The sequence below is a fragment of the Rhyacophila brunnea genome, unplaced genomic scaffold, assembly GCF_057557595.1.
Source record: "Rhyacophila brunnea isolate RB1 unplaced genomic scaffold, BYU_Rbru_1.0 scaffold_5, whole genome shotgun sequence".
Classification (NCBI taxonomy): domain Eukaryota; kingdom Metazoa; phylum Arthropoda; class Insecta; order Trichoptera; family Rhyacophilidae; genus Rhyacophila; species Rhyacophila brunnea.
The window spans coordinates 34,963,334-34,991,117 of record NW_028233170.1 but is presented as its reverse complement, the minus strand read 5'-3'; the positions used below and the strand labels follow the sequence as shown (position 1 = coordinate 34,991,117).

The 27,784-nt window shown below is 31.6% G+C and overlaps 1 protein-coding gene across 2 annotated transcripts in view; it reads left to right on the top strand.

Annotated features, from left to right (window-relative positions):
• Positions 1-27,784, top strand: part of LOC147066351 (uncharacterized) — a 1,224,975-nt gene that overhangs the window by 858,504 nt on the left and 338,687 nt on the right. The window lies entirely within an intron of this gene.

Here is a 27,784-nt window from a genome sequence, read left to right as displayed (position 1 = left end):
TATTGCAATGTAGGCACATATGTATTATTGTAGCTTGTTAGTGATGTCAAGTGAACGTTATTCTTTCATACCAATTGCATCGATTGTAATAATAATATGTTTGATAATATGTATGATTTTTAAATACCTTCTCAATTATTATAAGATGAAATGCCAAATTCCACTCTGTAGAGTCACACATGCTTGGATCGATTACTTATTTAAGTACTTATATTATTTTATCTCAAATAACATAGTAGGTATTCGTGATATCTTAAATAATAAAGATGATGTTACTCGTAAGTCCGCGGCCTATAAGCCTCTCTCGCAGGACTATCCTATTTGATAGCATATATTTTTCATACTTGTTAAATAAGATTGAGTTTATATTTTTTTCTATTAAATGTATGATACCCATAATATATTGCTTAAGCATTTAGATTTATTTCCTACTATACGATGATAATTTAATATTTATTTCATCGGTAATTAAGTCTTTTTGTATAATACATAATATATGCTATCTACCATTTATAATTAGATACTGCATACGATGCACTTTTACTGTGCATTGTAAAATAAATAAAATAAGTAAATTAATAACGTATACAATACATACATAGGTGCCGACTTACGTCAATTAAATTTCTGAGTAAGAACATCTCTGTATTTTTGTCGGAAGCAATTAAGTCATTCAAAAACTGCTCAATGTGCAAATTAATGCAAAATTTAAAATTCTTAATGCGTTTTTTACTAATTATAATTACGAGATGACGTTAAAAATACTGTTATTTATCTTATAATTATCTCTTCGTATGCTAAATTAATGTCAACATAATTTTTTATTCTGTTTTTAATGCAATCAACTCACCAAAATATACAGCCCGAAAATAATAACCCGAATAAATTAAATGCTAATTAGCTACGTGGAGCATTTCAAATTCGTTGAATCTTTTTTTTAAAGTGTGTTTTTATTCTGAATTCAAAGGGTATATTTTTAATGTTCATTCTTTTCGAAACGTAGCAACATTAAAAGTCAGCCAGTAGGCATTTCATTTTAAAAAAAAAACGTTTATATGTTGACAGTTTATTGAACTGTCAAAAGGAGGTAACGCCGCCCTTAAAAATATGTCAACCAGGCTTAATAAAATATATAAATACCAACTGACAAATCTTAACTGCTACATATGAAGCCTTTTATCATTAGCAATATGATACTTGGCAAAAGAATTTTCTGAATAATATGATAATATTATTCAATTTGAGACTAATATTATTTGGCTTTCTCTTAGTTCATACTTTTACTTACAGCGAATTAAATATAGATAACAAATACGTATCTAATCAACATAAACAAATTTGTTCTCCTTGTTTAAATCTATTTAAAGACAACAGATTTTAATTAACTTTATTTATAATGTGAAGTATGATATTTGTGTAAATTAAATTTATTAAGAGTGTAACTAAACGTAATGTGTGTGTCGGCAAATAATGTATAAATAAAACCGTAATACCCCGTTTTAAAGTGCTTAGAATTAATTATTATTATTATATAATTATAATCTGTTTTGATAGAAACAGTAAACATAATGTTTACGTTTTGTAAATTAGTATGATTGTAAAAAGGTACGATTCTCGTGTGTGTATAAAATATGAGATACAATTAAAAACGTGCTGAAGAATAAATGTTATATATAATATTATGTTATATATAATAAATTATTAATGTTATAATATCAATCAGTTCGTTCTATAGGGAAACAACTCAAAACACCTTGTTCTAAAATTGTTCTAAAATTGTTCTAAATTCCCATTTTTAAGTAAATGTATTTATTTCAATCAATGAACTAGCAATGCATAACGACATTTTACAGTTTACCATAATACAATCAGTTCTTTGTTGACACGTACTCACACTGTAGGTACTAGATGAGTTCGTCGATGCAGCGAGTTTTAGGGGTGCCTCTATGGTCGCTTAGTGCCCCTTGGGTACGTTTGTATGAACTCGACAAGTTAGCGTCATGCCAGCCCGATGTCATTTAATCAGCTTGATGACCTCTATCACATTGCATACACGTGTCTATCGCATTATACATTGTTTCTTTTGTTACCTTTCCATTATTCATTATTTCTTGTATATTATGCATTTTTCCTTGTTACATAGCACATAGCTCTGCTAAGGGTAGAAATTCGATGTATTTATTTGAGTTATCTTCATATTTTTGTTTAAGAATGAGTAGATAAGTAGTGTAACTGAAAATTACCGCGTACACGATTAAAATAGTCATGCAGTCTTTATATACTGGACAAGCGTTACAGAGCGAGTGTTCCTGCCCAAATAACGGACCGGGTCCAAGTGACTATTCACTATAACGCTCCTTTCACATTGTTCGGTTTCGACCGTACGGCAAAAAATCAAACGGCGACATTCTTTTGGTGTCGGGAAGAAGAGCATGGCCTTTTTCACATTACTCGGCGACGGTTAAAAACCGAAACGGCGCCGTATAGAAGCCGTCCATTATCACTTCATTTCACGGCAGCCGGACCGTCCCCGATGACTCAACACAACACTCACCCACAAACTGAGCTGGTGACGGAAAAAACCGTGCAGTAACCGTATAGTGAGAAAAGAGCTTGAACTTGTTGCCGATTTGGATTTTGACCGTTCGATTTTTCCGTACGGGCAAAACCGTATACTGTGAAAGGAGGGTAATATAGCTTATTCTGTCGCATCGCTTCGAGGTAGAATCCTTCCTAAAATAATTGAGCTGTAATGCTCTAGAAAGGTAGTTTTTGTTAAAATTCTTTATTTTGTACATACAAAAATAAAACTTAACATTCTAGATGTTTCAGCTATTTGGCTGCCAAATGCTGGTTCTGTATTATTTTCAGAGGGCGCCTAAAATGTAGGCATCAGTAGCTATTGCATTTCCCGGTACTAAACCACCAAGTAGGTACTACAAATACCAATATAAATAACAAAGTCTGTTTCGCGTTCGAGTAAATTTAATGCGATCTCTTTGCAGGAGAGCGCTTCCATTTGGTACAAAGTGACGCCGAATGAAATATCGCCAAGCGGGTACTATTTCAACTATTTATTGGTAATGTCGAGATTGTATTAAGATTCTCAGCTTAATCGGCCGGTATAAATCTGCCGACAATGCAGCATTATAAAAGACGCCGAGACTATTGCGGTTCACACATATTCTCCCAAGGCTTTATTTTAATGGTTAATCCGCTGTTTATTTCATTCGAATTGAAATGCCAATTAAGCGTACACATTATGAGCAGGTGCGACCTTAAGAGGCATTCCCTCATAGATAAATTATCGGCTCCTTTACTAAATGGGACCTTAATAATATTGGGTTATCTATTTCTGAATCGACTTTGCGGTAAACATTATATTATTATATTGGAATTCCATTGCTCATAAATATTAAATATATATATATATATATATTTCTACGTCATTCAATATCATACAAATGTTAATTTATTAGTTTAGGAATTTTTACTTAATATTATACTATAATTAATTTAATTATGGATAGGTAAGTGTCAGGAATATTTTCCAAGTTAAATAAAAATTCTTTAGCCATCCAAAACTGAAGAAAATCAGATTTGAACATGAGCAGATTTGAGGTTCAAAGGGAATAATTACATATAGTTAATTACATGTTGGCGTTTGTGGCTAAGATATTAAAAATGATCTCAATTACATTTAGATAATTAGTGACCTATGTACCTCCAATTATTTAATTAATTTTCTTAATGGCCAGAATTTTATATTTTGTGCAGTTTCCTTGTGTTAATTTGTTGTTTAGTATTTTATTTTAATGAGTATTTGGAGAACAATACAATACAGTCCTTCGCTCCATTTCTAATATTGGGCAGTCGTTAATGATATGCCACTATATTTGAAAGAAGTAGCCGTCACATAGACAGCAGTAATCGTCCCTCAATTAAAATCTATTTAATGTTTAGGTATACATTATGTTATTATTGTTATTAAGTAAAACAACATAATTTTATAAATTTATATTACTTAGCGTCTGAGATATTCATTGTCTGTACGTCCTACAGATTGTTGTTATAAAATTATTCTAGAGAAGAAAAAATATTATGTCTCTTTGCCAAAATATACCTACAGAAAATAAATTTACATAATATATATTTTTTAGTTTATACAATTGCTACTAAGGTACCTACATATTTTTTATTCTTTAAATAACTGTCCTATTCTTATTGAAACGAAGACTGATATTATATTATCTAAGTATACATTATTATATAAAAATATACCAATAAAACACAATATTATTTACGAATTCTTTTAAACGTTCATATTTATTATGAAATACGCCAGTTTTTTCTTCGCATTTATTCTCCAATAATATCTGTGTCATTATTTTCGGCTGAATGGGTTCCATAAATATACGAAAAGTAAAAGAGAGAAAACATCAACATTAATATATTATTTTTCTATATCTAACGAACAATATCAAGCAAAGTCGAAGTTTTTCAATAAAAAAAATAACTAGAAGTATCCAATAAAAGGCTACAATAAAAATCCCATAAAATGAATACGTACAAGACAAATTTACATAACATGCAATAATGTTATCAGATTGTGTGTGTGTAGATTATTATGTGTATAGTCCATTTTCCTACCAATTCGTTTTTTATTTGTTTAGGTTTACGTAGAATATTACATAGGTAGGTATAGTTTTATGATATAGGCATACACACATTTATATATCCATTATATTGAATCAAATAAATTATGCATATTTTTTGTGATACCGCTATCGAAATTACTATTACCTATCTCTACTATTCTTGATCGATTAGTTATATGTAATAAAAATACAAATATTTTGTTTAATAAATGAAGCCTCCCCCTCGATAATGATCTATATTACATTTTGGCAGTTTTGAACTAAATATTCAACAAAGATCTACATCACATTTAGGGAATCCAATCCCGAGCCAAAATTCTGATCCCGGGATTTCGGGATTACAATTTGACAATCCCGGGATCCCGGGACTGGTCCCGGGATTGGCATTTTTTTCCATTGTTAATATACAATTTACATATTTACATAAAACATTAATAACATCGGTCAAAAATAAATCTAGTATAATTTATAATATTTAAGACATTTTTTATTGTTAATATTGTATATCTACGTTCAATCTTGGAAATACACAAGTTTAATGGAGTAAATAATATTATATATATATATAAATAATAATGTGAATTTAATACGAGATTGCTGTTTCTGATAGTAAAGACTTAACGAATGGATTAGCGAGATTTAAAATAGTAAAGCAAATAATCATGGCGTACTTATGGCCTTTCCGCTTCATAAATCTAATTAGTCAGCCAAATATGAAATTGCCGTAAAACGTATGAGATCACGGTGGAATTACTTTGTTAAAAGTGCGAAGCATGGTTTTTTTCCAATCTTTCTCATTTTTAATAATTTATGTGAAAAAATAAAATGAATAGACAGTTAACAAAATAAAATAAAATTATTATGTCACTCGGCATACTTCCTTGTAGGTAAGTACTTGTGTATATCAATTGTAGAAACTTATATTTTGTGAAATATAAGTGATGATGGTGATAGTGTATGATTTTATAAAAAAATAACAAAATGTTTTATTTATTTAATTACTTTGAATTTCCGTCAGCAATTAACAATAGCTAAAAAAAATATTTGACTGATAATATCATCCTATAAAAAATATTATTGACCGTACATATCCCAAATTAATTTATATATTGAATTCCTTGTTGCCCCATTTGTTTATCTCTAAAAATAGATTTATGTAGTTAAAATCGTTCCAAGTTTTTTTTTACCATGTTACCTGTTTCTCAATTAAATGGACAGCACACAATCCGTGTTTTTCGGTCGAGGGAATAAACTAACCAATTTTTTACCTGTGAAGTAAATGCATTTTTTATTGCTCGTAACGCCTACTAATTAATGAGCCCACCGTTTCCTCTTCCGTCGCTGCCTTTATTAAGCCGGAGTCACAACTTTGCTCTGGCTGCGCGCTTTATATATTCAAAATATATCCCTTTCTTTGTTTCGCTGCCGAAATAATATATTGCTGCTGTCACATCAATACACAATATTATTTGTGTAGCAGATACAATTACTGTTGCTTTGACGGAATCACATAACAATTAGTAATTACCAATATACTAAATAAATCTAGGTCGTTTATAATGTATTTTTACAGACCTGGTCACTAATGTATTAATTGAACCGTATATCACGGGCATTTTGAGAATATTTCCATCTAACATTTTTATTTTGTGTGGATACACACATAATTGACAATCAACGTCGAACAATTATTGTAATTGATCGTATGTACCTACTCAAAACATTTTATTATATTTTACTAGGCCCATAGCGAAAGTAATGTTGTTAAAATTTATCTAAATAACTGCGTCAGTTATCGTAAAATAGTTTCATGTAAAATAAACCATACAATCACCTTTTTGATTTCTACAAAAAACACGCTGATTTTCCAAGAAGCTTTATTATAAACGCGGCGCGATTCCAGCTGATACAGGTTCAAGTCTTGTCAAGTGTCGTATTTCTTTCTACAAAACGATTTTTTCTAGTGTGTATATGCATGAGATGTTTTCAAATTATGTATATTCAGTATATTATAGAATGTTACATTCTGAAATCTTGTGTCTCATTCGTTAAATAAAAAAAATGTTTATTAAATAAAGCTAATTAATAGATTAAACTAATTAATAGAACGATATCATATTATGCCAATACATTTGTGGTGTTTTTTTTTACATTTTTATCGCCCTCCGAGCCGTTCAATATTGTCGTTGTTCATACATGTCAATTCTGGGCCGAATTCAGCCAACCAATCTTGAACAAAAAATAAAACATTTAACATTTAGAAAGGTACTTATGAATAGGTAGTTACTAATTATATATATATTACTCATTTTTAAAAAAACTAGTCTGCAACACACTTAATACAAGTTTTTTATGCTATCAATTAATGGGCATGCACAGCCAAACCAACCAATAAAAATCTATACCAATTTACTCGTTCGAAGTGCTTATCTTTTATGTGTTAGCTGCATTAATATGAACAGTTCAATTGAACGATTTCTATTCATGGAAGTCGTACAAACACGATATCCAAAAACTTGATTTTAGTTTCGGTTAAAAGTACACGCGAGATTTGTTCATTATTTTTTTTTGTTTAATACTAACTCATTTTTGTCTATCAAAAAGTGCTTTAATGTTCCCAATAATACATGAATTGTTTAATTTATAAATGTAATATACTACTAATTGACCGAATCGACTTCGACACTAAATGTTATCAAGTATTTGCCATCAGCCGGGGTCGTTTGCGAATGAACACTTCTCCTTGGTCTCTAGTTTTTACTGACATGTATTTCCGCCGTATTGAATTATTTCATCGATTCATCGGATTTTATCACAGCCTAGTATGATTGCATTTATTTGGTCACGAAATGATATCCAGTAATTCACCATCAGCCGGGGTCGATATACTAGTGAATGAATGCCTTTTTCTACCTCTTTTCTCGGTTTCTAGTTTGTCGTTACGACGTATTTCCACCGTACGTATTGAGAATTTTCATATGAATTAAAATATATAAAAATTCTATAACAACAAACTGAAAAACAGTTTAATTTGAGTGTTATAGAAAGCTTTTCGACGTTTCCAGCTAAAGTGGTAGGTTTTTTTAGCACTACATTATCTGGGAAAAAGAAAAAAGCATTCCGTAGCACATTAAACAAGTATGAACTTATGTAGAACACAATAAACCCGCCCTATGGTTTTCTGGTTTTCTCTCGTTGCCTTATGGAACCGAACCCGTGTTAAAAATTAATGCTGATCGCCGATTTGACCCTTTTCCTCCGCAGGTAAGTAGGTACGCGCGGGTCGAACGCACAGGTTTATGAGGTGTCGAGTGAATGGTTTTATTTCAACTAGAAGGCTAGCCTTTCAACCACACGGTACACCAGACATAGAAAACTGTGCAGATTAATTCTAGAAACGAATCTTATAAATTCTAGTAGAGGCCTACTAACAATACTATAATGTTATAATGTTCGTAATTAAATCATGTGTAAGCTCTCCATAGAAAACTATAAAATTAAAATAGGTAGGTACCTATTCTGTATGTATTTTAATTATACATAATGCATAATATAATATAAAGCATTGTTTTGCCTCAATCTATCCATTATTATTAAACAATCGATTATAGATTTACTTATTTATCACACACACATATATAATATATTATTTTTTGTAATTTTATACCTATCAAATCTATTATTTCATAGAATTTAATAATGATAAGCACCGATTTCACTTACTTAATTAACAAAGTATCTAAAAGTGCTTATATTTTAATATTTTTGGTACTTTTAGAAGCTCTAATGTAAAAATAGAAAATAAATAACTTCCAAACCCTCAACTGTAATAAAAAAATGTGAGCTACCTACGACCGGTGGCGGCTCTTCTACTTGATACACGGTAGGGCTTAGCCATTAATTATAAAATATATACACCTAAATACTTTCTCGTAATATTATAAACATTATGTATCAAGCTACTTATAATAATATGATTTTATTAATGAGGAAATAACAATTATTATATACTTATCATTATCAGTTTTGGACAACGACATACAGCGAGCGTTTTTACTCACCCAGGGGTTATTTTGATTCGCTCCCCAGTATGCGTATACTAACGCTAATGCATTCACATACTTAATAGAACGAGATTTGTACCGCGGCGACGGGCTGAGATTGAGTAACCCCGGTTAGTGAAAAATAGATGCCATAGATATATTTACATATGTGTCACCGTGAAATAGGGCGTATTTAATTTAAATAACTACTTTGATACCGAAAAGTAGGTGTATTATGACAATGATAAAAATATCGGACCTGTATTTTTGTCATAATAGCGATGTGGGGATGGTCCGTACGAACCCTTCAGGTAGAGCCGCCCCTACCTACGCCTATTCATTTCACGTGGGCAGACTAGACGTAATGAATTTTACAGGGAAACATTATTTTATAATATTGGTTTTATTTTGAAAGTTTGTGTAGGTACTTAACTTTTCGTAGTAGGTATGTTATTTATAGAAATGTTTTTAAAGTTAGATCAAATAGTTAGGTACTTGCCTGTAGAAATTTTCCCAAAAAACATTTCGGCACAATCTCGAAGTTACTGTCTTGTTCTTAAGATTTTAACCGTTTTTAGGATGTAAAAAATAATATGTTTTCAAAGTATTTTTAATATTGTTAAAATTTAGTTTTCAAAATTCATTATTATCCGTTCTGATATTCGAGAAATAATTTGATATAAATTCGAAACTTGGTCATATTTTATTAACGAGAGAATTTTTTTAAAAAGTTATTTAATCTGCCACGGATTTTAATGAAAACTTTATTCAATAAATGTCAAAAGGCAAAACGGACACGGGCACAGTTTTTTTTAATAACTCACACTTTTTTATCAGAATTACATTACTCGCACCTATATTGTGTGATAAACTTGTGGATTTACAGCGTTTTCAACTTTGTAATAAATTCCTTTAGTCCTCTGGTAGTCTGAAGTTAATGGTATGCACGTTTCGGCTAGCGCGGGTCCAGTGAAAATCAGTACGGGTCGTTGGCAAAAATTTCCCTTGCCAAGACAGGAATGCGAGTGTTCCTGGATTCACCTAGTTACAATACATGGTTGCGTATTCCGAATACTTAGTGAGTCTTTTGTACTTCACCAAAAAGTAGTTGAGAATACGTATACTGGAATCATTTTACACTCTACAGTGGCACCATGCATGACCTGTCTTTGCAAAATACCCCTAGGTATAATTTATTATTTTACCTTTCAAAAATGGTGTTTCCTAGTATGAATTAAATAGGTGAAAAAAACTATTTAAAAAAACTCTTCATTAATTATACTTATATTATAAGAATTACCAGATTTTTTTATCATAACAAACTACTTATATACCTACACACTAATTTAGGATGATTTGTCTACCTTTTTACGGGCTAATTATAAAAAATGTAAGCTCATAAATAGAGCATCTATCAGTAACAGTCAATTAACTGCTAATATTGCAAGATTCCAAAAGTACTAACCGCGTTTTGTCTTTTAACATCTCTTTGTACTGAATCTTCCGTGAAGCCAATGAGCAAATTTTGAATGTGTTTTATTATGTATGTATAATTCCGTTACTCCTGAGATTTCTATAATTCTATTCCATTCAATTGAAATAAAAACAAAGTTTAATATCTCGTTTTTTTTTAAAATTATTATTGCGACTCACTTGGGTTGAATCGGTCCAATTGCTCTAAGGCCAGGCCTGGTACTATCGGTACAGCTAAAACGATTCACAACTGTATCGGCAGTATTTATTATCATACCTGTTACAATGCTAGTAAACGAAACCGATAAATCTGCGAATCGCCCAAGGTGACATTGTAGAATGATTCTAGTATACCTACTGCTTATAAGATGTTAAGACGTATGTTTTTATGAATAAATTGAATAATCTAGATTCTAGACAATGGGGATAAAAGATTTTGAGACGAAGTGTGACGAGGGGGGGACAAAAATATCGAAAATCATGTGACGTCAATTTTATGTTTTTGTTTACATACCTGCCATTATTTCGATCCTATTTTTAGTTAGGAGCTGTCATTGCTAACTTATTCATTGTCATCTGACATGTGAGATGTTTTCCGTCTTTGGTGTTAAAAAGGGTTTTTCTTTTACCCTTGTGGGAGAAGAGAAACTTCGGAATTCATTTCAAATATAACATAGCGAAAAACCCCAATAATATCTTTAGGGTTATTCACTAAGTTGCGTTTTTCTTCCATGTTTGTATTTTTAACAACGTCCACTTACTTATAATACAAAACGATAATTAAATAAGCAAATAGCATGGTTATAAAATATATAATTTTTTAAATTAAATAAAAATATTCTTTTAGATAAGTACATTCTTAAAACTAGTATTTACTATTGAATTAAAAAAAATACGAATAGTTAGCGAATAAGAGTTACTCTCTTCTTCTCTTTTTGATGAATCCAATGACACTGCATTAGAAAAATCATATATAATTTGAAGCATTTTAACAATATGGCATATTTATAATATACCTAATTTAATAAAACAATGTTAATTATCTCTGTAGATTATTATCTGGACTATGTACCGAGCTGATGTGTAGGTATGTATGTGTGTATGTCTTCAATAAGCTAACGAACAAACTTTTTATATTATAATACCTTAGATTATAAAAAAATATATACACTTTTTACTTTCTATTTTATACACTATATATCACTGGCGAAGGGTGGATGTAAATTGTTAAGTTCTGACATAAATAGTGCACACTAAACTTTGTCAGTCACTTAATATATCACTGGCGAAGGGTGGATGTAAATTGTTAAGTTCTGACATAAATAGTGCACACTAAACTTTGTCAGTCACTTATAAGTGGGTACTGATTTGTTTTCATTTAACTAAGAATACAATTTTCAGATGGTACCCACTGCTTAGTTTTTTAAATTCAATTAAACCCTGCCTAAACCAAACTATAATATTGTTTAGGTATGCTATGGGAGACCAGACAAAAATAATACACACTTTTTCAGTAATATTTATTTGTTTTCGTTGAATTACGAATACATATCTGTTGGTTTTTTTAAATTCATTAAACCTTGCCTAGCCAAATCATATCTAATCGATAAAAAATATATATATACATTTTTTTAAATTGAATTAGTGGGTATAATTGAATTTTAAAAACTAACCAGCACTCTGCACACTGTAGTCTTAGTTCGATAAAAACAAATACCTTTAATTTTAGTGTGCACTATTTATGACGGGTCTCAACAGCCTACCTCGACCCTTCGCTACTGTTAGAAAATACCTAAATCCCTCACTATAATTATTATTGTCGTGCCTAGCCTATAAAGCTTTGCCAACAAAACGAACTCTCTAATAAACCCGGTATATATTTATTATTAAGGAATAATATAAATAATCATTTATATTGTGTGACAAATTCATTCGATGACTTCCGGTAAAGTCCCCTCCATCATCCAAGAGATCCAGGACAATAAGAGACGTCTGATTTATACCATATATACCGGGAGCAACAATAATACAATAATATGTTCCCTGGTGTAATGACACAATGGCGCACCGTTATTGTGTCAGCAAATTGAAGGAGGATTGAAATAGAAACCAGCATCTATCTCCGCCGGATATGCGGTGCACCGGCACAAGCTGAAAGAAATCCACCATTATGAATCGACCCCACGTCTCTTACTCAGCAATATCCCACTCAGGCGACCACTCTTCTGCCTTTTACATTAAAATAAATCATTCTGTGTCTCAAAATAATCAGAAATATATATTTTTATTGATGCTTAGATACCTACTACAATGATTGCGGCTAAATTGTATATTCTCACAATATATCTACTGCAATTTTTCAAAATTCCAACAGCTGTAATTTTTTTTAATATGTACAAATTATCACTCAGTAAAATGCTAGATGAAAAACGTCACTCTGCCTCAATTGTAGTCTGCCATATTATGTTATTTGAATAAATTTTCACGACTATAATGACCACATCCGTACACAAATCTACAAATTTCATGTAACCTGGAGGTATAGCAATAACCCAAAATACACACTGAGACGCTGTCTACACTGCCATAATCGAGAGATGTAATAATAATCTTTGATTTCATTATTTAGTTAAATTTGGGAGCCGCTGTCAAACACGCTGAACACGCTGCCATATCTGGAATAATACTCTCGGAAATTTAACCACTGCGAACCTTACTATGCTGTATGGTGTGTATATGACGGCGTCCCCGTAGTCCGGAAACACGTTAATAAAGTTAATAACAGTCAATTCTTGGTGTAAACTCTTTAGGCACAATCATGGCACAATAAATGTTTAGGGAATATCACTAATGACGTATTCACTAAAACGGTATTACAAAAAAGTCCGAAACTATATTATGATAATAGACTTTGTATAAGAAATTAAATCTCCAATTATTAATTAATCAATATAAAATACAGTGATATAAAAAATTGATTAGTTTTTCTTATGTTGATCATATTCGGTCATCTGTCTTATTAAATTTTTGTTATTATAATGTGTGGTTATATAATAATTTATTTTTTGTTTGTTTGTTATGGAATTGGAATATGGAATTGTTTGGAATGTTTTCAATGGTATTATTTAACGATATATTGTGTGCTACTTAGTTTAAGGGGGAGAGGCATGCCAGCAGAGAACCTAGCGGAAAAATACAAAGCTTGCAATTTGAGATTATTTGGGATTTCAAGTTTTACACATTGATATTTTTATGAAAATCGATGTTTTTTAAAATAAATATAAAAAATATTAAAACGATGAATTAGTGAAAAGTCTGAACGAAGAAAAATTGAAAACTTGATAAAATAAATTTTAATAATAAATATGACCATAAAATATAATGTAATAATAAGATGTGACCCTGCAACGAATTCACATTTTATTACATTTTTTTACAATTGTAAGTTTATCTTTAAATTAAAAATATTTATTAATTAATACAGTTGAAATTGTAAATTATCAAAAAAAAAAATCTTAAATTGCAAGCTTCGCATTTTTCCGCTAGGTTTTCTGCTGGCATGCCTCTACCCCTTAAACTTGCATAATTATAATAACCGTTTATTATAAACAATAACAGTAGTAACAGTAACCAATCAACACTTTATAAAAATAGTGTAAGTGAAAATAAAACTGGATATAAATATCAACACCCACTGAACAGATAGTGTGCTCCATGTACCTACCTACTTTTTTTTTATAATCCACAACATTGTATTGTTTACAAAAGATATCAACTATCTCTCATAGGAAACTTTTCTCACTCTCCCAGCTCCCTGAAAATGTTTGCTTTTGGTTATTCGTTGTTATATTTTCAAATATATTGTCGGCACCTCTTGAGACAAACTCCGCGCATGTTTTTTTATACACAGGCAACACTAGTGCCTACTTGCAAAGTACTCAGACATCGTAAATTTAATAATATGTATGTTCGTGAAAGCCCGTAACTTTAGTAGGAAAATATTGTAGATACACTTGATACTGTTTGACACCATTTCTAGATACACTTCAAATATATGGTTTTATAACGTAGACGTGTATTCGTATGTTTATTAAGGTTAGCAAGAATGTTATAAGTATTTTCATGTATTTATATGCTTATCTTAATATAACATTTAAAATTCTCATTGCTTTTTTTTTAAATCAAATAATAACACTTGGCGAATAGTCCGACGTAAATAGTGCACACTAAACTTTGTCAGTCATATGTATTTGTTTTCATTTAACAAAGAATACAAATTGCAGATGGTGCTGGTTAGTTTTTAATATTCAATTAAACCCTGCCTAAACCAAACCATAATTGTAGAGTAAGATTTTGTGGGGATCCGACAAAAATAGTGTACAATTTGCCAAACACAGTTAATTGTTTTCATTGAATTAAGAGTATAAATTGTGGTAGGATTGGTGATTTTTTCTAAAATTCATGTTAACCCTTCCTAAACCAAACCATAATGGATAAAAAAAACTCTTAAATATCCATAAAATATTTAAAAAATATGTATGATTTAATGGCATAACTTTTATCTATTATGGCTTGGTTTACGGAGGATTTAATTGAATTTTAAAAACTAATCAACACTATTAAATAGTAAATTTTGCAATTTGTACTTTTGTAGTCTTAATTCAATGAAAACAAATATGTATGACTGACAAAGTTTAGTGTGGGCTATTTATATAGGATCTTAAAAGCCTACCTCCACCCTTCACCGAGGTAGGTACCTACATTACCATTTTCATAGCTTATTCGTAAGAATTGGTTATTCGTGTTGGCCATTTATTTTTTTAATGTGATATTTATTTTAGTAAACAGGTGATGAAAGCCAACGACTATTCAATCAGGAGTCGGGGGTGCCAATCTCTGCTCGTATCTCTATAGGTATAGATAGCTATTATATGCAGTGAATAGCTAAAAATGTATAGATACAAAATATGCAAATTTATATCAAAATAAATATTCTAACCAACGGAATGACGTGTGTCTATGTGAATATAATTTAGATTTTAAATGCTCAAGTGGCTAATGTTAATTTCTCGCAAAAATACCTTTTGAAATCTCGTCCCAGAACTACACATCGGATTGTAGAGTAAAAAAGTTAAACTTGAAGTTATATTTAAAATATTTTTGTAATATTTTGCCAACCTTTGGTCACCGCAAGTTACTCAATTCTTTATATATGGCACAATAACCAGGCAAGAAATAAAGGAACCAGGTCGAAGAATGAGAAAATTCTCTATGAATCGCTTCGGATAACAATAAGTTACAGAACATGTATAGAAAGACGACCATTAGGAATCGATATCGGCCGAGAATGATTGATATCCTCGTGGATCGCATTTGTAAAATTAAAAAAAAAATGATATGAATTGGAATGCAGACAAATAGACGGCCATTACAATCTTTGATTGCGCAGAAAAAAATGTATTTATAACAAAATATTACTCTTCGCCCAAATAATATAAAAAACCGTCTGATCTATAGAACATTAATATTATCATTAACGATATTGAATATTATGGCGTATTTTACATAGAATACTACAATGAGAATTAAACATTACTAACTGATAAGCTATTTTTCATAAGTTTATTATTCTACGTGATATTTGATGGAGAATATAACTACCATATTAATATTTCCTCCAAAATTGTTTGTCAATCACCACGTCTTTCAGAAGTTTTTCAGAATACTAAAAATCAGAAGGAAAAAAATAGAAATGTAACGTAGGGTTGTTAATTACATCCTGCTAATTAAAATTACTTATTTTCTTAATACTGTCATTCTCACGTTTTTTGATATATCGATATTTTCAGAATATTAAATACCTACCGTAAAATGATAAATTCGTATTTCGTTTCTTGAGACTTGTAAAAATATTTATTAATACGGAGAGATATGCATAATGCCTATATAATTATGGTGACATATTAAGTGTTATGCGTTATTAGTCTAAACATATCATAGTTTTTCTTTTTTGGGAATATCAATGCAATATAATATTTTGTAACGGCATTGACTTCGAAAAGATGTCGCAAACTTTATGTAGACAGATTAGGATTTAAACCTATGTTAAATCCGTAATTTTCACTCACAATCTCACAGCCTCAGCTTAGTCTGATCACCTTTGACCTGTTGATCATACAGGTCTTTTATTTTGAAACTAAGCACCTTATACTATTGAGATTAATTTCTAGTATTAAGTGTGATTATCTAGTTGCCAAATGCGATACCTATCTGAACTGAACTAATTATTTGGCAAGTTAAGTTCATCTGGTTATAGGGTCGAGTGAGTCATCTTATCTTGTTAATCTATTTTCGTGTACCGTTTGAAGTATCCTCCGTTATTAGTGATGAATCTCTGTGAAATCTGAATAAATACTAAAACCAGAAATGTTTCTATTTTATAATTAATAAACCATCCTATAATTTGAAAATAAGTAGGTAGGTACTATCCCATTCCTGTTATGCATAGATCGCTCTTGTGTCACCGTTGAAGGGCAGGGTAAAATAACAATTGCATAGTTATTGAGCTGTCACAATATTGTACTAAGTACTTATACAAGTCTTCATGATATTAATGCTGCACGTGCTTATAGTATCTCAAAACTCAGCTTTTCATGCACTACAAAATAACTAACAAGGCAATATCATATTATTATATACCTAATATAATAGCAAATAATCAATAGTGGGTACTGCATAATTAAGTTTTTATTTTATTGAGTTTATATAGTTGAAGTTCAAAAACATAACCTCAGTAAAAACCATGACAATGAAATTAATCATTGTCTAATGATTCATTACACAATTATTATGAGAAAGTGTGCTTACTCCCTGAGGTCGTTACAGACTGCAAATAATTCCGCTCGTCGGGAAGTAATAATAATTACCTCGCAATTTTTCAAGGAGGGGAATGCGTTAAATTGCATTTTTGGGAGCGCCATTTAACACAAGGATGAGCAGCGAATATTCTACTTCTTATAACATCAGGCAAACATTTGTGAAATTTTACAAGTGGATGCTTGTTACAATGCAATAAATTGTATTTTTTTTACTTGTGAAACGCAATTTTACCAGTTTGATGTTAACAGGTAAGTATAAAGTATAACCATTAAAATAGGAGGTTATAAACAAAAGGGCTACTCCCCACCATCTGCACATGCGAATGATACTAATAATTTACGGAGTTTTTAGAGTTGTTTAGTTAGTTACAGACATTATATCATTAAGCTTAATACTGAGTTACTGCACCCATTTTAAAATTAAATTGACTATCTGTATTTAGTATATTTTAATCATGAATGGGAATTCGTGGCTAAGGGAAAAGAATATACCTTGAGATAATAATAATTTTAAACAATCATAAAATACATAATATACTAATACAGAACACAAATAGTCTGTTAAATTTAATTAAATGTATGTTTTAACCTTTTGTTCGCGATGCTAATAAATTCCGTCCCTTCCAGTGACATCACCTTGGGTTACCGTACTAGATTGACAATAAATATTACAATAGGTAAAGGGAAAATGCCTATTTTGGCAACATATATACATTTATGAAGGTTTCATCATCATTATTTGTTATTTGTTTTACTATAAAATGACCAAGTCACGAACACTTATCTTATTATCATATGAGTATTTCTATACATTACTTCCAGCCTACAAGTCATAATACTATCTTGATCTCACTCTTTACTTTCATATCTCTTTCTCACAATTGCGTAGGTATGTCTATAATACTTTTGGGTCTATCTATTTTATTCGTAATGGAATGCGACGCTCTGTTTGCAATGTGCAATTATAATTTATGACAGGTAAATGAAATCTGACGGATATCTAACAATTATAATAATATGTATTTACTGGATAATGCTATCGATTTTGAAAATAATAAAATTTTCATTAGGTGCAATATTGATGATTCTATGAATATCCGAAATATCAATTCATTGTTCATCAGTTTATTGAGCTGGGTAACCTAAGGTGACATCATAGAAACGTTAAAACGACAAGAGAAAAAGGTTAAAACTGTTATAACCACGGGTATATTCTGATGTACCAAAATATGATTTAATTATTATTTGTTTAAGTGCATTTACAAGAATACCCTTTTATAATATTAATTTATATTGTATAGGCATTCAATTTTAATGTCTAGATTCTAGCTAGAATTAGGAAAAAAACAAGACGTGATATTATTGACATATTTAATATACCTGCATCTTTCCTGTCAAGTCTATAAATTATACAGAATTGTGTATTTTCTTTATTTTCTACCTTTACGCGATTGGTTTTTATTAAACTCTAATTTGACTGTGTGAAATGTTATAAGAATAATATTATAGTCAAAGGGCAGAGCCATGTTATACTTTCTATTCTAAAAAGCTTACTAAATTTTATCTTGAATCCAGAACTATAAAAATAATTTTATTTCTCTGCAACTTTTTATCGCATTTCAGCGACATGCGAGTTTGCGCACGCGAAGCATATATGCATCATTGTTACGTAGGTACATGTAATAATAGTCTCACTTGAAGACAGGTGGGGCTAATGTTTTTTTCCGCTCGACTTACCTTCTTTTTGTTGATAATGCGTCGTTTTAGTGTAGCGCAAATGGCACATTTTTGAACTCCATATGCTCAGTTTTTAACATTTTTATTTATGATTAAAGGTGAGTTTAATATAGAGTTGAATTTTATTTTTAAGAAATGTGGCGCTTTTCTTAGGATTTGTGTGTTCGTCGTCTCATACATAGTAGATTTATTTAAATATATTCTGTTTTTAACATAATTCGTACCATTAATGTCAATCACATAATTAATTACCTACGTATCTGAATTGATGACTTTTGTTTTGTATCACTGTTTTATAATCACTAAATAATTAACGTGGGAAATATCCGTAGGTAGTCTTTTATTTAAAGTGTCTTGAAAACCCATATCCGATAACTAGATCGTTAGAGTATTTTAACTAGTTCGCATTAATATTATAAAAATTAAAAGAAATTTTCTAAACAGAGTGAAATGCATCGATCAAATCTATTTTACTATATATTTTTAGCAGTGGCGAAGACTCCATAGGTACTAGGTGATTATTTGAAGCCTACCTTCTTCAGAAAAATATTTTTTAATTGCATATTGACATATTTATGTATCTACTTAATCACTTCATTATTTTATGTTCTATAAAAATAATTCATTTTGCCAAAGAGAGATGTCGTATATGAAGGAATGTATTACAGTATTACACGTTACAAAACAATCTGCAAAGATATTAAAAAATATACCACAGCGCGCCATCTATCTTGACGTAAATAAAGGTCCGATTATGTGTGAAATAATTCTGAATTTTATTCGTATGGACTTTACGTCTCGTAAGCTCAGCAAGTCTGTCGAATTGTATGAAATAAGGTAAGCTCATATTGCAGAGCCTAAAACATTCGCGCATAATATTGTTGTCATGACTTTGCACTTTGTATAATTAGATAATTTAAAAAAAATATACGGCGTTTAATCGAATATTAATATATAATACTTAAAAATATATCTAATGATTTTTGAAGGGTATAAATGTTTCGAAAAATACGTAATTTAAACACATCGCTCATTTTTATGTCGTCAGTGAGTTTTTGAAGTTTCATTGAATTAGTGAGTCGTTGTCATTTATTAGTATGTACCTATTCATTAGTAGTATTTCTCGTAAGTATACCTGACAAGTGTGCTCTTTTTATCAGATCTCCACAGCCTACCTCTTTCCAAAAGTCACCCTTCGCCACTGATTTTTAGTATAAACTTATCTATATTTGGGTGAATTGAATAATTATTATTCTTCTTCACCAGGATCTCATCACGAATGAAGATCATGACCCGGATGATTAGGCAAACAGCCTTATCCAAGGTATGCTCTAATCCTCTCGGAATTATACTGCACGCAAGGACAATGTCAGCGGAATACCAGTACGCTTAGGAATTAATGCAATCATTAGGAGCATTCAATGTTTGCTTTAATATCCTGATGTTACATATCTTAAAGACAAGACAGCGCAGATGACACAAATGGACACGGTCGACAGGTCGCAATTAAGTACTCATGAGTGACCACCCATAGTTACAGCTGCTAGCTATGTGCTCATCGCTAGATTTATGTGAGTGTCTGGGTTCGCAGGGTAATGCTGGTCAGTTGCACCTGATAGACTTTGGTAACCTCGCCCCTCCCGCCGTCTTAAAAAATCAATAATAAATTATTATGCGTATTTTTACAAAATGGACTTACCTTACATTTTCTGTATACCTAGAAACACCACTGAAATAATCACAGTAGGCTGTCTTCTATAAGCTGCGTGCCGGTTCCCCCCCTGCTTCAGCATCCATCTCGTTCCCTCCAATTAAAAACTTCTAGCAGTTGATCGCGATGGCACAATGCTTCACGTGTGACATGTACGCCTGTTTATAGAATACAGACTTTAGTTTATAAGTTGGATTAATCATCAAATTTTATTTATTTTTCAAAATTGGCAAACATACTCGTTTACTCGTCCTTAATTATGATATAAATACTTCGTATTTATAAAATCGCTAACGATGTATTCGGTCATTAGGTGATCGGCTTTTGTTCGCAATAAACGGATAGTTACGAGGTTGCGCGGCAGATGTCGCTAGTGTTTAGGGACCCGGGGTGGCCATCCCCAATACCTACTCAGCTAATTTATTATCGGGATATTTTATCCTGGGGTGAAAAGGGGTCCGCAGTCACTCCTTTACAATGCTCATTGCCGTACAATTGTGCGGCTTGATTTATTTGCGGCTTTTTTGTCAAAGTTTTTTATGCATTTTTTTCTGATGCCAATTGAATATTTTACAACTTCATTATTTGATATTTTTATCTGAGCGTTTTGTCCATAAAGCATTATCAAAACAGAACTAGTCCCATACAAGCGCGTTTCATAAACATAGGTTGCTGAATGATTTTCTGTTTACTGATAATTAAAAGTAAAAACAGTGATTTTGAATTAATCATGCTTTAATAATTTCCAATTATCGTTTTACAATATTTTTTATTATATCTTTTGCGAATTCTTTTAAAACTAGACAAGTATAGAGTAATATATTGTAATACATTTAACATTTAATATGCGTATAATATATTATTTTTTTAGTGCTTTTAGGAATTTATCTATTGTGTTTTTCGGAAAGAAAAAGCTTTATTTAGGATAGGATAGATATTTAAATATATGTACAGCTCTACTGTTCACAATATAAATACCTACATAGGTACTTATAATAAGTGCCTTTGTACTCAGTCTTTCCAATTTAAATTCTATGTCCCCTTCAAATTAATTCGTATATTATTTATTATGACCACGGGACTTCGGTCCAAATGTTTATCTAATATAAAAATCCCTACACAGTACTTCAAATATAGAAGTGGTCGGCTCAGTGGGTGGCCATTTTATTTGCGAATGTGCGCATTTGGGTTAAGTGTATTCCCGCGCGAAAATTTGACAGATGTCGCGCGCCCAACGTCATGGCGGTTCGTTCTTTTTCAATTGTCATTATTCCGAATTTGAATTTATAAAATTCAACAATGGCGTCCATGCTAATGGGCGATCGATTGCAACATTTTATTCCGGGATTGAGGCCCTCTGTATATTTTATCGGTTAATCGACCCGCATAGCTTAAATTGGCATCAATTTGTCTTAATTAAATTGCACAATGACATTGATTGTCGTTTGACATAGCTAAATTGATTGGTCCAAATACTGCTCGTGTATTACTGACATATTTTTTTTATGTCAACGTAACACACATGGCTTTAAATTTGAGTCAAATTGAACACGTAGCTAAGTTATATGTATATGTTGTCATAATATGCTTTATGTTGTCAACTGAAGCAATGTATACTACGTTAAATACATAATGTTCAACAGGTTTCTTAGATTATTTTAACTTAAAGGCATTGAATACCTGCTGTTTTATATAAATTTACAATTATATTTTGAATATCGCAGTCATCAGTTTTACAGGTTCAACTCAAGCTGCTTTTTGTATATCGTCACTGTTCTGGCAGAAGACACTAATTCGAAAAAATTGCACATTGAGTTAGTTATACCAAAATGTTCCTTATTTCAAACGTCACCGTCTGGAAACCTTCTTAATAAATAAACAGTCTTTATTTTTTTAAAGTCATCCTTTTTACGATTACTTAATAAACTCACATGATAGACCATTTCAAACATTTTAACAACTTCAAAGTCAAATTACTCAAAACTAGTCTTCTCCAGTTAGTGTGGTCTACCAGAACAGAGACGATATTATAACAGAGGAGGTGAGGAATCTTGTCAGGATCCACCTCGGCCTGTTTCCGCATGTGTGATGTGATGACGTGAGAAGTTGATACTTATCGGAACACGTACACATCGAAAATTTTACATTACTTTGACTGTACATAATGACTATACACATCTCTTAAGACGAGCGTTTGTAATTATTTTGAACTACCTACGTCTTAACCTATTTTCGGTTACAACTTTTTATCAGCGACCCGCATTGATCGGGTTTAAGGCGCGATACTGGGAATCCGGAAAATATTTTCTTACATCAACACGGATTAGGAACATTTTATAATGATTTATCCACTTAACAACGTAAATCCGAGGCCTAGACTACGCTATCACGCACGAATTTCTTTTCTCGCGAAGAAGCAAAAGATTCCAATCTAAAAACTCGTTACGGAGTCTAACACGCTAGCAATTGTGCGAATACATCGGCTTCAAGCGTGTTGTATAACATTTTAACTATACATACTTGTAGTATACTTAGTTATTTTTCCAGTCATTATTCCTGATTGACGTACGTCAGGATTTTTGAAGTAACACGGTAGCGTAGAATCACTCCAAGGATATAGTGTGAGACCAAAGTCACGAAATATCACAGAGTATCTGGACAGCATTCTGTTTGAGAAGGTTTTCGATTTGATTCGATTCGATTCAAATGCAGTGTGTCTAACGTAGTTGGCATATCAATATAACGTGCGTCAATGACAATTAGGTATTAATGCAGTGGACTGTAATTTGAAGGTGATGTTTGGATTCCGGATCTAGGGGGGGAGGGTTAACAAGATGCCAGTCACTCACGCGATATTGTTTTTTGGGTTACCCGGTGCGCGGCACTTGACGGTACACTGTTGATGGATGGTATATGGCATGATGTTGATAGGTTGTATGAATGATGAGAGCCGGTATCAAGGCTTGTCAGGTATTCAGAAGTATCGCTTGGACGACGGTCACACTATATCAAGCTGACCCGACCGTGGCCCACGAATAACTTCTGAATCAGTCTGTATAATTGAATTAAGCAATAAACTCCGGTGACAAACTACACGCACTAGTTGTCTTGAGCTAACTGAATGTTATTCACTGTCACGGTCGTCTTATGACCCGTAACTGCTCGTCGTCTGGTCTTGTGACAATAATAAATAAGGATGTGAGGTATGTGGGAAAATATGGGATGACGGCCACCATATTTGGCCCAACCAATTCATTTCAGTCAGTTAGTGAAGCAGCTAAGCGTAAGTTTTTAGTTTCTTTTCAAAGAAATGACTTCATACGTAAAATAAAATAACCACCCTATCTATGCAATCACTTTATTTATTTTAGTTTGTGAAAACTATAATCAATTATGACAGTAACAATAGCTCACATTGTGTGAAGTATCAGGCGTTCATACATCAAATGAAAACCTATGAAATAAGGAAAACTTTATATAAGTACTTGTATACCATTATAGAACTTTCAAAACAAATGACATGAAATTAATTTTCCTGTCAGATCGCTGAATCGATTATAATTCAATTTTTTATTAAGGCGTACTCCTGCGCTCGTGGGGGGCACGTATAATTTTTTTCCTAACCTTATTAAGGCTGCGCTTAATGATATACCATTCCTTCGTCGTATCTATTTTGAATTTTCCCGCCGTTTTGGCTTCCAGCTCTCACCGCAAAGTAGCGTCATTCCGCCATTACGCATCCAGCAACCGCGACTACGCCATTATGGACGGAATTCTTTGCGAGCTTTAAGCTCCTTCCACACTACATCTTGGAATAGTACCGCGTTGTAAATTAATTTTCGTGGCAAATTTCGTGACAAGGTTACTTAATACGGGACGCACTTTACAAGTTGAATAGGTACTTCAAAAAACATTCACAAAATACAAGGGATGCTCGGTTTTGTTTCACATAAAACAAATGTTTTCAATTATGTTTATGAAATATTATCATTTAATAACTCGTTATTGAAGTAAATACTTACAAATCAGTTAATTAGAAATCAGAATGTTAAAAAAAATCTTAATTAATCGTTATATATGGTAGTTATTCTGGTACTACTGTTGTATGTATGTATGTGTGCAAATATGATGTGGGTTTAAAATACATTTAGAAATTTAATAAAACAAAATGTCATAAGTAAGTACCTACTGAAACCAAATACTTCAATAACTTAATCATGACCGACTGCATTCGCTTACAATTTTTACTACTACTACTATACTATCACTTATTATTGATACCAACAAACACATTGTTTTAGCTAACATATACAGTTGCGCATGCAATGGAGGGGGGGGGGTGGGGTTCGGGTCTATGATCAACATAAATGATAATGTTATAGCATTTAATTAGGTATGAATATTAAAAATTTAGACCAGTTCAATGAGAAAGAAAACAGCTGTCATCAAAAAAAAAAATTGCACGCTATTTGTTTTTTCTTTGATTATACAAACATAATGTATTTTGATTGGACTGTACACCAGTGGCGAAGGGTGGAGGTAGGCTGTTAAGATCCGCCATAAATAGTGCACATTAAACTTTGTCAGTCATATGTATTTGTATTCATTGAAACAAAACTACAATTTACCGATGATGTTCGTTAGTTTTTTTAAATTCAATCAAACCCTGCGAAACCAAGCCATAATAATTAATAGTCAAAAAATACTCGTCTATCTAAAAACATTTGCAATTAAATCATACATAACTTTGGATATTTATAGATGGAATAATATTTTTTTATCTTTTACTGTTTGGTTTTGGTAGGGCTTAATGAATTTAAAAAAATAACCAACAATATGTGTTATGTATTCTTAATCCAACGAAAACAAATAAATATGAATGAAAAAGTGTGCCACATTTTGTATTATCGCCCAAAATATTCCAACACTATTATGGCTTGGTTTAGGCAGTGCTTAATTGATTTTTAAAAAACTAACCACCACCATCTGTAAATTGTAGTCTTAGTTCAATAAAGACAAATAAGTATAACTAACAAAATTTAATGTGCATTATTAATGGCGTGTCTTAACAGCCTACCTCCACCCTTCGCCACTGATGTACACTGTACACCAATATGAGACCAACGTATTGTTTATACTTGATATCGTTTCAGTTGAAATCTGGTCGGACTCCCAAGTATATTATCTCGATTATTTCATACTAAATTATTATTCTCTCACGCCGCAACATACACTAATGAAAACTGACATAGTGCAACATGTGACGCGACTTCGCTGTACCGTTTATTGCTTATTAATAATAAACACATTTCATACTCGGTAACATTATGTTTATCATGAGAGACATTATTAAATATCTATCTACACACCATGATTTTATGAAACATTTGCAAATTAAACATCTATCACATACTTACATATTGTACCTATATAAACCAAACTAAATATTACCCAAACAGAGGTAAATAGCCTTTGGGCTTTGTCTTGCGTACTTCCCGGGTCTTTTCGTATGTTACGGTACTAAAAATTCTCTATAACTCATTAGTTAGAAGCAGACTTGAGAGTGGGTCTATCGTCTGGGCCCCGCATCAATTGAAGTACGGACTTATGGTGGAGAGAGTCCAAAAGAAATTTTTGAGACTCCTTTACTTTCGGCTGTATGGATATTATCCGTGTCTCTATCCGACTGATTTTCTCTTAGGGATGCTTACATACTGTAGCTTAAAATTTAGAAGGGATATTTATATAGCTACATATTTTTTCAGACTTATACGCGGCGTTAATTTGAACTCTGCCATTCTTAGTGGTATTGGCTTGTGTGTCTCTGATAATTACCTTAGGAATCGAGGGCATCCGTTGTTTGTTCTCCCACGGTGCAGAACTAACCTGCCATTAGTAATGCCAATTGGGAGGGCAATAACCATGTTTAATGAAATCGCTTCGGATATATTCCACTTACGTGAGGGTGAATTTAGGTGGACGTTTTTTATAAGTTTTTAGATAGGGTCTATCAAAATTCACTCTGTGTGCTTCCATCTACTTTTACTTTGTTATTTTTGTTATTTTATTTTATTTCTTTTCTTATTTTATTACCTATTGTATTATTAACTCACACTTCTCGGTATTTTAATTTTTTTAAATTATTAACACTTATTTTATGTCATGTCATGAACGCTTTAAATTTATAATTTGTTATGTTCATTATATGTAAAATAAATAAATTTGATTTGATTTGATTATGTGTAAAATTACCTACATTTAAAAGTGTCCGTAATGTAAACGAAACAGTATTTCTTTCATCCTAATATCAATCAGAGTTACGCATAAGCTAACGACAATCACTGCAATTTACTATCTATTTTATAAAACACGAATAATCATGATCTTCGACCTATATTAGTAAAACAATGAAACTTTTCTTCTTTAAAACAGAATGTAGGTACAAGTTCGTAATGAAAAGCTATCTTAAACCACTTTACGATGTTTGGGTATTGGGTGTAAGCATATGTCTCGATTCCAAAACCCAAACACATTTTGTAAAATGACTGAATGTGATGTCATCATCAAACAGAAACTTCACACTACAACAGTCTCAACCCAGCATTGAGCAAATCACAAAGATGTATTATACCCTCACTGGGAATCGAATCCGGAATCCCCTGTATTAGATTTCTTTTATTTTGTTAACTGTCAATTCATGGTGGAACTGCATTGTATTGTTGTTTTAATTTAATAAAGCTCATTTTTTTTTGTAGTACTTATTCCACTTTTAATCAATAGATCAGGACCGGTTTCGTCCGCCTCAGAGGGACATTTTCAAAAAGTGTTTATAGTTGAAAATGTCCCTCTGAGGCGGACGAAACCGGTCCTAATCTATTGATTAATAGTGGAATAAGTACTACAAAAAAAAATTGCGTTTTATTAAATTAAAACAACAATACCATGTATTAGAAGCGATGCCTCACATATTAGACTGTGAGGGTCTATATACTCTATATCAATGGTTCCCAAAGTTGACTGGGGTCCGACCCATCTAACAAAATTTCCAATCTTGGGACCCACCTCTTAGCTGTCTTAGAGAAAAGAGGGCATAAATATCGGTAATGCTCAGATTCCCTAGTGGCGAGTCATGGAACTGCTTAATGCTGTCTTATTTTTGATCTAATTGAAATAAAAAAAATATGTTTTATAAGTGTTACCAATGTGAATGAAAGACTGTTGAAATAAGAAACACAACTTAAATAAAAAAAAATATTACTTAAATACTGCAAGGATTTTTTACAA